Here is a 13,593-nt window from a genome sequence, read left to right as displayed (position 1 = left end):
ACTTTGAATATCCCTGTCTAGGAGAATCCACGGAGCATCCATGTCAATTACCCTATACTTCACGCGCTATAGGTAACCTTTAAGGTTGAGAAATTCTCTAGCACTACATAAGCTCCAGCAAGAATCTTGGTTGGATGAAATGAGATCCTGTTTAAGACCTATTTATTCCTTTCTCACCAAATGTTCCACTAGATAAAAGGCAGTAAATATCGCCACCCCGCCTCTGTTATCTTCCCTCCCGTAAAGATTTTTAAGCATAGTAGTAGAATTATAATCAGTCCCTAGTTGATAATTAACCCAATTCACAACCTTTCTCCATAGAGGCCAGATATGACTACATCCAAAAAAACAGATGATGAATTGTCTCAAAGTCTTTATTACAGAGACTACATTCTGGGTGGTCACTATGCTTACTCTATAGCGACTCAAAAAAAAACCCACGGGAAGTATTTTATATCTTCTATGGATAATTCTATTTCCACAGGAAGTTGCAATCTGGATTAGGCATTTGATTGCCTAGCTTATTGGAGATAATAAATTTATAAGAATATTTAACCGTGATGTCACCATTTTTGCTATTAGACCAAACCACTTGATCAACACAACTATTAGATTGACCCACTGGTATTGATTCAATAGCTGTTAGATCCCATTTCTTTGTATTAGAATTTAAAATATCTTTAACCAACAATTTAGATATATTCTGATCATTAACATTCGCAATAACAGATAAAGGGAGGTTTGACACCCTTGAATCATTCCACAAGTCAACATTTTTCCCTATATTCCATCTTATACAACTTTTGATACTTTTCCAGTTATTGAGTAGTTAGCTTAGTAAAAGAACGAAAGAATTTGGTATTAAGATCATCCTCAAGCAGCCAACTAACCCGTGATTTATGTTTGCAGAAAACTTCCTTCGGCCTAATGAAATATCTCGGAACAAGGCAAATAAATTGGTGCGTTGTCATTTCCGGCTCCGGAACGTCTACACCAAAGATCCTCTACACCTCTGCACCTGTCAATGAATGGATGCCACGTGTTCGACCTTAACATACCAAAATCAGAGTACATTGAAGTTGTTAAAATTAACAGATTTTCAAGGAGATAAAAATGGAAACGTTTATCCTTTTCCATTTTTCATTCTCTTCGACAATTTCAATTTATTATTATAATGAAGCATTGTTCTGTGATTCTCTATAAACTGTAAACCTATAGCATATGCAGTATGAAATTCTCTCTTTTGTTGTGGCATGAGCTATCGGATATGGATGCTTTATAATGAAAATCATGTCTCTCTTTTATTGTGGCACGAACTGTAGATGCTTTATTAGTAATGAATTTATTAATGGAACTTTGCATACTGAAATGTTACCTGGTAGAAAAATCGGCTACTATAACTATCAATAGTTTTTTACATTTATAGAGACCGGTAGCAAGTAGAAAATGGTTGATCCCACTGGCTCTAGTTAATAGCCAAGAACCATTTACCTCAAGCTCCCGTTAATGAAACGGCTAACACGGGTCTGCCTTTTTTCATGGTAGATTATGGTACAAATGTATTACAAACCGGTTACACAGCTGTAAATCACAAATAATTATTTCATTCTACAGTGGGAATATGATGATTTGAATCAGCCTTTGTCTTTTTATTGAGACGTTAAGGCTTTTTGTCTAAGCTGATCGACACAACTTGACAGAAGTTAAGGTTCAAAAAACATGATTTAAGAGTTTCTCCAATAGAATGTATGCGAGGGAAAAAATATTAATCCACATAGGATGTACAATCATATTTATAGAAAATCATATCCAACCCATTGATGTGGGGATGAGGTGACAAAAAAAAAAGGTTAAATATCCTCTAGGTGAACCTCTAGTTTTAGACATTCACTTAAAGGATGTCTTCCCATCTTAGTCACACTTTGACTAATAAAAATCAATGAGAACAATAATGAAAATAATTTTAACCAATTATATGCCTACAAATAAGTAAAGAAAGATGAAACAATTTAATGGATTGGAGATAAAATTTATTTTTTCCTAATATTTAGGATTTTATACCTAGAGGATGTCTTAAAAGTGATGTCACATATGAAACATCCACGTTCACCATTGGAGAAGCTCTAAGATGAGAACAATAATTGTGAAACCAAGAAATTCTTGATCCGTGCAAAAACAAAAATTAGTCTAAGGACGACGGATGAGTGCGAAGAGATAACTAGGGAGGATAAACGTTTTCCATTTTAATCTCCCTGAAAATCTTTTAATTTTAACAACTCAAATATACTCTGATTTGGTATGTTAAAATCGAACACGTGGCATCCACTCACTGACAGACGATCCGGAGCCGTCATTTCCTTGATTAATTTGCAAACATAAGAGCTTCTCCAATGGTGATTGTGGATATTTCATATGTGACATCACTTTTAAGACATCCTTTGAGTATAAAATCCTAAATATTAGGAAAAATAAAATTTTATCTCCAACCCATAAATTTTTAGTTATTTTTTTACTAATTAATTTGCAAACTTAAGAGCTTCTCCATTGGTGATCGTGGATATTTCATATGTGATATCACTTTTAAGACATCCCTGGAATATAAAATCCTAAATATTAGGAAAAATAAAATTTTATCTCCAACCCATAAAGTTTTTAGTTATTTTTTTACTTATTTCTAAGCATATAATTGGTTAAAATCCTTTTCATTTTTATTTTTCAATGATTTTTATTAATAAAAGTGTGACTAAGGTGGGTTGAAAAAATAATTATCTAGATGTTCATAAAACTAGAGGATATCTAACTTTTTTTTTTGTCACATCTTTCCATCGATGGGTTGGAGATGATTTTTTATGGTTGTGGATCCTATGTGGATTATGACCTTTTTCTGAGTCCAATGTTGTGCACACTCCTTTAACGAGTGTGCAAATAATAAGCTAATGTGATTCATTTTAGCAAAAGGTTATCTCATTTAATTAAATCAGATTTTATTATGTTTTAATTTAATTTAAATCTAAAAAAAGAAATCATATTTATTTGCTTCCAAAATTAGAGCGCTTTCAAGTAAGGAAACTAAAAAAATACAGTAGGTAACTAGTTTTGGAAGAAGACGCCAAACACCGTAAGATCATGCGATCTAAGTTTTCGTAACTAACATCTCGTTCCTTTCATTATTTCCATATTGTTCATAACTAACTAGTACCTATGGTGAAGCATAGATTATAGCTCACGTTCAATATTTACAGAGATTTTCAAGTTGGTCACTAGCAGTTAAAATTGTATACAATTCAAACATCACAGCACCACAGTTATACAAGATTTTTCTAGTTCTTAATTGTTTGTAATGGCTGGGCTTCAAGTCTAGTTTTGGCGTTGATCTTTTAAGATCCTTTACATTGATTGGAAGGAGAGATTGTTGAGATATATGTTTTAAAAACATTAATTAATTTCCAAATGTTATTCTCACAATTAAATGGTTTTAATGTGACCATTATTCATTTCCTTACAGAATGAATTTATTTTGTTTTAATGTCAAAAACCGTTTTCAAATTGAGTGGGTTAATGAAGCTAATTAACATCTTAATAATGTCCTTCATTTACTCATATTTGTTTCCTTGGCTATTAAAATAAAATCAGAATTTTTATGAAAAGTGTTAAAGGAGTTGTAGAACATTTTCTTATGAGAGAGTTTTTTCATTTATGTTTCGGTGTTAAAAAGAACTTGAAGAGTTGTTGAAACATTTTTTTAGTGAGAGAGTTTTCTTTTATGTCTCTTGGGTTTTCAAAGAAAAATGAATTGTTTGTGAGAAAGAAAAAACAAGTGTATGATCATCCTTAGTTTTTTCTAAAGAGTTCTGAGCAAGAATGAAGTGTAGAAGTTTCACATCCTCTCACCGTGCAAGAGTGATTGTGTAAGAGATTGATCTCGTCTGTTTTATCCTGGGGACGACGCGCAATTGAAGAAATGCTTGCACAATCTTGGGCAGAGCCGCAAAACGTCTTAAAGAAAGCGACCTAGTCTGCGACTCAGCCATAACGTTATTTGTTTCATGTTTGATTTTATTTGTTGTGCAGGCATAAATCAGCAACGATACCAACAATTTTAAGACCTTTATTTTGCAATGGAAATCAAAAGAAAAACGATTGCTAAAACGCGATAAGTATCATTATTTTGTTTTGTTTTATAGAATTATAACCGATGTAATTTTAATTTAGCGATTTAACATGATGCTTGAGATTTTAGGTAACCCGCTACCTAAAGTTGATTTTATATCTAATTTTGATGGACTAGGATTATATTATGGATGATATTTTTCATCATGAAAACCTAACATAGAATAATGTTATTGATGATAAACAAATATTTTTGAACATGTTTTTGAGTTTTATTTTTATCTCCTACATGAAAATGAATTAGGTCTAGAAATATTTACTAGATATACTAGACATCATGAGGATAATCCACGCCGAAATTCAAAAATTTTGAAGTACTAAAAGTATTTTTAAAGTATTTTAGAATACTAAACAACGTATCTGAAAATTTATGTCGGGGAAAAATTTATTGCTAAATGAGTTCGTTGTTGCTAATCTTTGTGTAGATATTTTGAAATAGTGTAACATGAAGCTCATAGATTAGGAATTAATCTTCAAAATCCAATTTGAAGTTTTCCATTTGAATTTTTAAATTGAGAGATGTGGTAATTTCAAAATCGTTGTGTATGTCTATCTAAAATAGGGGACATGATACTTGAGATTGGAGAAATGTAATAAATTACATTAAAAATATGTTTGGATTTTTATTTCTTTATGCTCTTGTTTTGGTAATGAAAAGGAAGATTATTGTTAGAAATCAAACTAATGTACCATATGTGTTTGATAATATGCATAGTAGAAAGTTATAAGTATATGTATGATATTATGACCACATAACTTTGAATCTTTGTTCGAAATTTAAGAGAAACTTGAAGTGATATGTTTCATTTTGATTTTTAAGTAATTATGCGAGTGCATACCTTACTTATTTTTTGGTTTCAAATGCTCACATTTACATGATTGTGACAGGTGAAAGTTCACTTATTTGAGCAAGTTTTTATTTTCCAATGAAATAAAAATTGCGGGAGATTAATCGATGTGAGGAGAAATGAGGTTGATGATTTCTTTGTTGGTGCCCAAAGAATGGAAAATGGTTTATAACCACTTGAGCTTTAAAAGCAATTGAGGTATGTTTGATGAACTATTTGTAGTAATTGTAGTGATCAAATAATTGCATTCTAAATTGAATAAATTGATTGTTCAATCTTAGAATAAATTTTAGGGAAACAAGATATTGAGAATTATTGTGTATGACAATAAACATGTGACTCATATAAGTTTGGAACTTATGAGATGGAATTCTATACGAACCCAAAACCGAAATATTTTAAAACCTAGTCAAAACCAATGTGAATATCAACTCTCACCAAGAAATGAACATAATATTGATTGTGAATTTATTTTCTATTGTTGCACGGTATTGCAAGGATATCAAATGTTATTAACATCGCTTTTCAAGCTAAGTTAATGTGAATTGTGGATACGGTGAGAGGTTGGTATATATTGGTGTTTTACACCATGTTTGTTTTGATAGTTTATGGTTCAAAATTTGGACCAAATTGTTTGAAAAAAAGTGGTGTTGAGATATACTCACATCACTAGGATTTTCGTTATTGGTATGGTTTCAAAGTTTACTTCGGTAGAACAATTTTATTAAAATATTCATACTTCCGAAATGAGAAACAATCTTGTTTCCTCCTAAATTGAGATTATAAATTTGTTGAATTTGATCATTGCAATACTACAAATGATATGTTGTAGATAAAATATTTGAGCATAATAGTGCAATTTTATCATAACATAAATTGAATTTTCAATATTTGAAATATGAGATTTTTGTCATGCTTTTTAAGAAATCAATGAGTTAGTGATGAATATGAACATGTTATATTTTCTTATAAACTTGGTGAATTCTTTGAGTAACATGTATGTAATGTTACCTAACTCATAAAAGCATGTACACTTTGAAATCTTCCGCAACTTGCAATGATATTGGATGAAATAAAATATTTGAGAATTTTATAAAGATGCTTCGAGTAACTTGTCTTGATATCAAATACGATCTTTTAAGTAGTGGATCAGACAATGTTGTTTTCACAAAAATTGTTTGAATTTTTATTCACTATATTGTGCAAAACGTTTTGGGTTTAAATTGTTGGTTCATTAGTTTTTCACAATTTTTGGAGTCTTCTGATATTGTTTTGAAATTCTTGTTTGAGTCAAAAAATAGTGGGTGTTCCATATCCTATGTTTTAACATATTTGATTTGAATTAGAGAAACTAGAGAAATGAAGGTGACAAGTAATTCACTAAGAATGAACCTAGAAAAGCGCATTTATAGTGAGACTAAAATTTAGTCATGAATATTTTGTTGCTTATAATTAGAAAGATAACTTCTAATAGAAATTAAATTTGTTCTTCAAAAATTTATTCTTTGGATAAATAAATTCGTGAGCCTATTGTTTTTAGACAGGCATACAGAAATTGTTGACACTTGCATTGATGTCACTAAATTAACTTACATGTTTGTTTTGTTGATGTTGGTTCTGAGATGTATGATTTTTTATAGTCATAATTAGAAATATATACTTTTGTGTAAGTTAAAAATGAGAATCTATGTAAACCAAACATGGAAAATTGTGTAGTTTCTACAATAAAAGAAATCACATAAGTTAGATAAGTTATCATTCATATTCTGAAAAAAAAAACTTTAAAACAATTTATAAAATAAAAATTGTTTACTTGATTCATCTGAATGATTTCAGAATTAATGAAAGTGAAATGCACAATACTTTTTGTTTTGTATGCATAAGTGATTTGTTGAATTTGTGTTCTAAGTTAAAGGATGAAAATGAAATTGAGGACATGCTTAGTTTACTATTTCACATAAAAGACTTGAGTGAAGATGCGTATGTTTTCGAAATGAATTTTTTCTTTCTTTGAAAACATTTGATTTCAATGGAAATAGAGTTTTAAAAGAGATAGAAATATACATAGTCTGACCGTAAACTAGTTTTCATTCATTTGGTTTAGTTCTAATGCTTTTGGATTGTGTGTGATTGTACTAGAGATGAGTATGGTAGCTCAGTATGTTTCTTTGTTACGTGATTGACTATATATATATAAGTATTTTTTGTAGTGGGAGTTTATTATATTACCTCCATAGTGGGGATTTTATATTCAGATTTACCAATCCTAGTATGGAAAATTGGTAAAATTTTGAGAAGGTTATGAGGTGTTTCAAACACACCTTACACCTAGAAATACACTATCTAAATGGTTACCGCAATCATTTAAGGATGTTGTGAAGCTGATTGGACATCCTTTCAGTTGAATCCTTCAAGGGATGGGGTGATTCGATCCTCTATAGTGGATAGGGGAAAAGACATAATAATCCAACGTGATAGTACCGCGGCTATTGCCAGAATTGAGAACGTTATGACCACTACAAGAGTTGATGTTATGAGAATGAATTATATAGTGTCTGGAAAGAGCTTTCATTAGTCCTTTGACGAAAGGATTGATAAGAAGATGTGAATACATCTTGGAGATGAGGTTGATGCCCATTGAGATTGAGTCATCTATGATGGATACCCAACCTAGAAATAGGTTCAAAGTGACTAGACGAAGTCATAAATGATATGGAGATGAGAGAATCATGCTTTTGAAGAATTCATCCCACGACATGACATCCTGAAGCGAGTAAAAGGTTGAGTTTAATTTTAATTTTAAAATTTTAAACTCTTAATGATGTTTATATTTCTATTTAGTGTGGGGTACTTTCAGGAGTACTCTTGATAAACTCACCTATGTGAATGTGAAAGTATGGCCGCTTTCTATGAGAATATGGGCAGTTCTCTAGATCATTCATTAAACTGGGATACAAGAACATGGCCATAATGTGTTGGATTTAGACTTTACACTAGTATAGTCGTGTGTGTTAAGTAATCTTTATCTCCTAGAGTTCAAGACTTATGTTCACTCTATGGTCAGATTTAAGAGAGCCTATTAACACTACGTAAAGGTTCAAGTCGCGAGACACCTTTGCTTATGCACAATTCTATAATTTATTGCTCAATGTTTTGAAAAATATAAGTGGAGGATTGTTGAGATATATGTTTTAAAAACATTAATTAATTTCCAAATGTTATTCTCACAGTTAAATGGTTTTAAAGTGACCATTATTCCTTTCCTTAAAGAATGAATTTATTTTGTTTTAATGTCAAAAACCGTTTTCAAATTGAATGGGTTAATGAAGCTAATTAACATCTTAATAATGTCCTTCATTTACTCATATTTATTTCTTTGGCCATTAAAATAAAATCAGAATTTTTATGAAAAGTGTTAGAGGAGTTGTAGAACATTTTCTTATGAGAGAGTTTTTTCATTTATGTTTCGGTGTTAAAAAGAACTTGAAGAGTTGTTGAAACATTTTTTAGTGACATAGTTTTCTTTTATGTCTCTTGGGTTTTCAAAGAAAAATGAATTGTTTGTGAGAAAGAAAAAACAAGTGTGTGATCATCCTTGGTTTTTACTAAAGAGTTCTGAGCAAGAATGAAGTGTAGAAGTTTCACATCCTCTCACCGTGCAAGAGTGATTGTGTAAGAGATTGATCTCGGCTGTTTTATCCTGGGGACGACGCGCCATTGAAGAACTTCTTGCACAATCTTGGGCAGAGCCGCAAAACGTCTTAAAGAAAGCGACCTAGTCCGCGACTCAGCCATAACGTTATTTGTTTCGTGTTTGATTTTATTTGTCGTGCAGGCATAAATCGGCAATGATTCCAACAGAGATTAATAATAAGTAACAAAGTACCCATTATGAAATTAGCTTGGTGCCTAGATCAATGTATTTTCATCATTATTTATTCCTAAATGATCATTCCTTGGTGTTTTTAAAGAAATTTCAACAATCATAATATAGGAAAACGTATTAAATATAATATCATGGAAGATTTATTACTCATTACTTGATTGAATACGTGATTCATGGTATATGATTCAGATTGATCGATAAGTTTTGCCAATTAGACATATTAAAATTGAAGTTACTATATCGGTTAGTAAAAGTACAGGGAAGGTAAATATTGAATACACTATAATTTAGGCGACAAATAAATATACTTCCTTTTTTAGATTTGAATTAATAATAAAATCTTATTTAATGAAATGAGATTTGTTAAAATGGACCAATCACATTATTTTGTTAGTGCACACTCGTTAAAGGAGTGTGCACAAAATTAGACTCCTTTTTTTTCAAAAACATTCCATTGGAGAGGCTCTAATATCGTCCACCAAGGAAAGTTAAAGGTTGTTTTTCCTTTCTTATCAGACTAAGATATGACCCGTGCCGTGACGGCATGGGATTTAATTTGTTCTCGGTGTTGCCGAACGATTGTTTCTTATCATATTTCGACATATGTCCTGTTAAATCTAACTCCAGTGTTATTACATTGTGTCATTTTTTCCTAGATGAAGCATACTTAATTAAATTTGTTTTCAATGCATATTTTTAAACTAATAATTAACCAAAAGTATGTAAAGCTCTAATAAATAGCAGAATTGTGGAATTTTACGTAAATATTTGTAAAATATGGAAACATTAAAATTGAGCGACAACAATTTTTACATGACTACTACCACATACTATTCCAATACCGTTACAAAGTTCTTTGAAACTTTGGAACAAAAGTTCTAAAATTGTATACATGGAGAAAAATAATATAAGAGGTGATGCATATGCTGGTGTTCATGTTCCCAAAATCCAACATGTCGCGGTTCCATACACGCTTTTTCAATTTTTCCTATGCATACAAAAATATAGGATTAATATCCAACTTACTTCAGAAATCAAAGAGAATACATGTACACACACCATTTTGTACATAACCTTGAAAGGAACATTAATGCTTGATGACTACATGAGGTCAAATTTAACCTATGTATAACCAACTATTTAAGATAACCCGTTCCATACCTAGAATGATTGTCGATATCTGTATAATTGGATTGTTGTTAGAAAAATCTTTCGTCGAGATCAACATGCCAACGATCAAACGGAAAAAATTATTTGCAAAAGCATGAGTTCCAATAGTTCACCTATATAAATTGAGAAAAATATCAGTTCCACATTATATTTAAAAAAAGACATGAAATTTAATAGCTTATTTAAAAGAGTAGCTTGATGTGAGACTGCTGCAACGACCAAATGCAAGAGAAAGTAATTTTTAATATAAGATGGTAGTGTTGTTGGTGTTACAAACTTTCTCCAGTTGCATATCCATATTCATTATGAAATAGTGTTACAAATTAACTTTTATAAGGAAAGATTGTGCCTAAGGAAATTATTCATGGCTATCGTACAAGCTTTCTAATTTGTTACAATATTAAAATAAATTACTCTACATAATTGATTTCAAATGACTAATCTATGAGAAAGTGACACACTAACTCAATATGATCTTATCCCGATTGAATCATAGGAACTTCAGAATAAAAAAAGGGTAGGGAACTAAGTACGATATTGGAAAGAGATGTAAGATTTAGTTATAGTCTCATTAATTAACACGACACATGCCACCATCTATTTTTTTCATCCATCATTTTACCGTGAACATAAATCATCAAGCAACTGATTACTGATTTTATTCCCTAACAAAATTGAATTTTTATTTAACCAACCGACGTTCGGCACCACAATCGCAATTCATATTCTATGTTTCTATTGGACACTACCAACATATTTTTCATAAAATATTTTCTAGCTTTCCCTTGTTCAGCGAATTCCCAACAAACAGATTTCACAGACTGATATCGGTATAATTATCAAGTAACATACTAATAACACAAACTCTGACTTTCAGTTATCTTGTCAAAAGTGAAATATAGAGACTGTTGCAAGAACCAATGTATTGGGTGTTGTATCTCTAATAACAAAATATCTTATTTCGAAGTACATGCATAAAGAGTTAAAAGAGCCAAATGATATGAGAAAACTTACAATTTTACAAACTCCTTGTTCCTGTCAACATCGGTAGACCTTCTGTCAAAGCATTCACATAATTGATAATTTACATTTTCTCCAACCTCTGTGGTGTTATACAAAACTGAGCGTAAAACTTATTGATAATTGTACGAGCTGAACATATAGTAGGTCCCTGGAAAAAAGTACTGAACTTTTATACTTCATCTAAGCTCAAATATTGGTATTAAGAGTCCAAAAGTAGCTTGTAGTGAGACCAACAATACAGAAACGCGAATAAACCTTTCACCTGACCTTATATATATATATATATATATATATATATATATATATATCTGGCAAACGAATCTGACCTTGCGCAAACCCCCTAAATAACATGTTAATAATAACGATATCCTCTATTATACTTCGTGAACATTGCTACAATGGACTCTAGCAGTGCTAAATTCATCCCGAATTAATACGTAATGAAAAGATTTTTACCAAACCTCAATGTATATAATCAAATATTGGTATTCACCTCGACATAGAAAACCAACCTGTGTCCCTTCTCCCTTACTTTAGGTGGTATTTCATCTCCGAAAGTTTCGATGAACCTGCAAATTTGAAAAATTGGAATGATAATAGAGCAAAATGCAAAGGCAAGATTTTAAAATATTTTATAAACTAACCTAAAATTCAAAAATTAAAAATGATCTAACTCAAGTAAAAAAAAGGACTAAAATCATCACATACCCACCAGAACAACAAATACAAGAAAAGAAAAACAGCCAAAAGACTCCAACTTACTAGTACAACAAAAATTGACCAAAGATTGTAAATCCAAGAGTGCCAAAGTAAACGAAGGACAACAAAGTAAGACTAATTTATAAATGTTTGAAACGTCATTTTTGTTAAATAAAAATAAGAAAATCAAAGAACCTAATCTTCCAGTTGGATCGCCTCTATAATCATTCACATTATAATATAATACCTTAAAATGATTTGTGCAGCTGGATACAAAAAATATCTATTTATCGGTATTTGGTTTGTAGAATCAACTTCGATTTGACCATATTCAAAGTCTACAAAAAGTGAAAAAATTTGGGTTAGCTAAAGCCGACAAGATTGTTATAAACAAAAAAAAAGTACGATGAACTAAAAGCTAATTCAACCGGTAGTGCTCACGTATTAACAATTCAAGTGAGACTTGGAAATCATACCAAAAAGTAAATTTACAGGATTAACAATAAAATACAGAACTTGAAAAATAATCAACCTTTATAATTCTTGTTAAGAGGAAGTGGGATGCACAAAATCAAATTCAAACAAAACTTAATAATCTAAAATAAAATTAATTGGGGAAAAATAAAAATATTCACCATACAAATTTAAAAATGAAATTCTAATTCAGAGAGCAGAGAGAAATACAAACATTAAGTCGAAAACGCTGCAGGTACTGAGCTTTAAAACCATTTGATGAATCTAATGAGCGTTAATCTAATCTTTACACAAATTAACCCTAAAACCACAACATAAAAATAAAAAATCTGAAACATTTCTCAATAACCCAGATTTAAAAACACCAATTGGATGAAAATAAATTTAGATGAAAATTGATAAACTATAAAAAAATACAAACTATAAGAGAACAAATATAATAACAAACCGTCTTTTCAATATCCAGTGGATGATAAAGAGATCTTCTTTGGTAGAAATATTTTACACATGGAGAAATTTAAATATTATGGGCATAAGAAGATCTTTTGATTTATTTATTTTTTGATGAAAAAAAAGACGATGAAGAAGAAAAAAAATGAAAAAGATGAAAGAAAATAATCAATTTTTTTTGAAGCATGAATTAAGAGGGAGTTTAATCTACAATAAAAGAAACGGTTTCACATTAAAATGTGAAGAATAACTTCAAATAAATGACATTGGGAGGGTGAAGTGGAGATTGAAATATGTGGCTCGATCTGGACCCTTGAAAATGTAGATTGAAAATATTAAATCAGTGTCTCAATCTTAACCCTTCTTTATCCTCGCGTTTTTAGGGGCCACTCAAAAGGATTTAGGGGCCAACAATAAAACAAAAAAGGTCATCCAAAGGGAAAATGTAGCTATCCCTTATCTCGCGTAATTCGTAATGGCGAAATTACCCTTATATATTCGGAGGATATGATAACATTGTTATCCTCCGATTGTAATCGGAAGCCAAAATATTACCCAGACTCCCGATTGTAGTCGGTGCAGTATTAGAATGATTTCTGTTTCATTTTTTCCATTTCTTTTTCATTTTTGAGTTGTTAGAGTTATAGAGAAGAATGTGAAGGAAAAAAGGGAAAACCCATTTTATCACTACAAAAATGGATGGATATGAAGAAGAAGGTGAGAATCATGACGAAGAACAAAATGTTGAGGGTTTACGACCGTTTAGAGAAGACGATTTGGGGTATATGTTGAATGATCCAAACTTTTGTGGAGAGGAAAACCTAGACGACGCTTTCATGGAAGAAAATGGAGAATCGCCTGATATTGAAACAC

At 30.9% G+C, this 13,593-nt stretch overlaps 1 long non-coding RNA gene across 3 annotated transcripts; it reads right to left on the bottom strand.

Moving 5' to 3' along the window:
* Positions 1-9,706: 9,706 nt before the first annotated feature.
* On the bottom strand, positions 9,707-12,846 carry LOC113285821. 3 transcript variants are annotated; one of them, XR_003328965.1, is made up of 7 exons: positions 12,719-12,846; positions 12,485-12,571; positions 12,044-12,134; positions 11,591-11,666; positions 11,089-11,245; positions 10,066-10,187; positions 9,707-9,892 (listed from the first exon to the last, which is right to left on the bottom strand). It is a non-coding gene; the product is annotated as an uncharacterized LOC113285821 (long non-coding RNA). The 3 variants fall into 3 exon arrangements; XR_003328963.1 differs by having other exon boundaries at positions 11,610-11,666; XR_003328964.1 differs by lacking the exons at positions 12,485-12,571; positions 12,719-12,846 and adding an exon at positions 12,329-12,471 and having other exon boundaries at positions 11,610-11,666.
* Between the last annotated feature and the right edge of the window lie 747 nt (positions 12,847-13,593).

This window comes from Papaver somniferum, chromosome 6, assembly GCF_003573695.1.
Source record: "Papaver somniferum cultivar HN1 chromosome 6, ASM357369v1, whole genome shotgun sequence".
In the NCBI taxonomy this organism is placed as follows: domain Eukaryota; kingdom Viridiplantae; phylum Streptophyta; class Magnoliopsida; order Ranunculales; family Papaveraceae; genus Papaver; species Papaver somniferum.
Note: the sequence above shows the minus strand (reverse complement) of the source record. Positions and strands in the feature narration are given on the sequence as shown.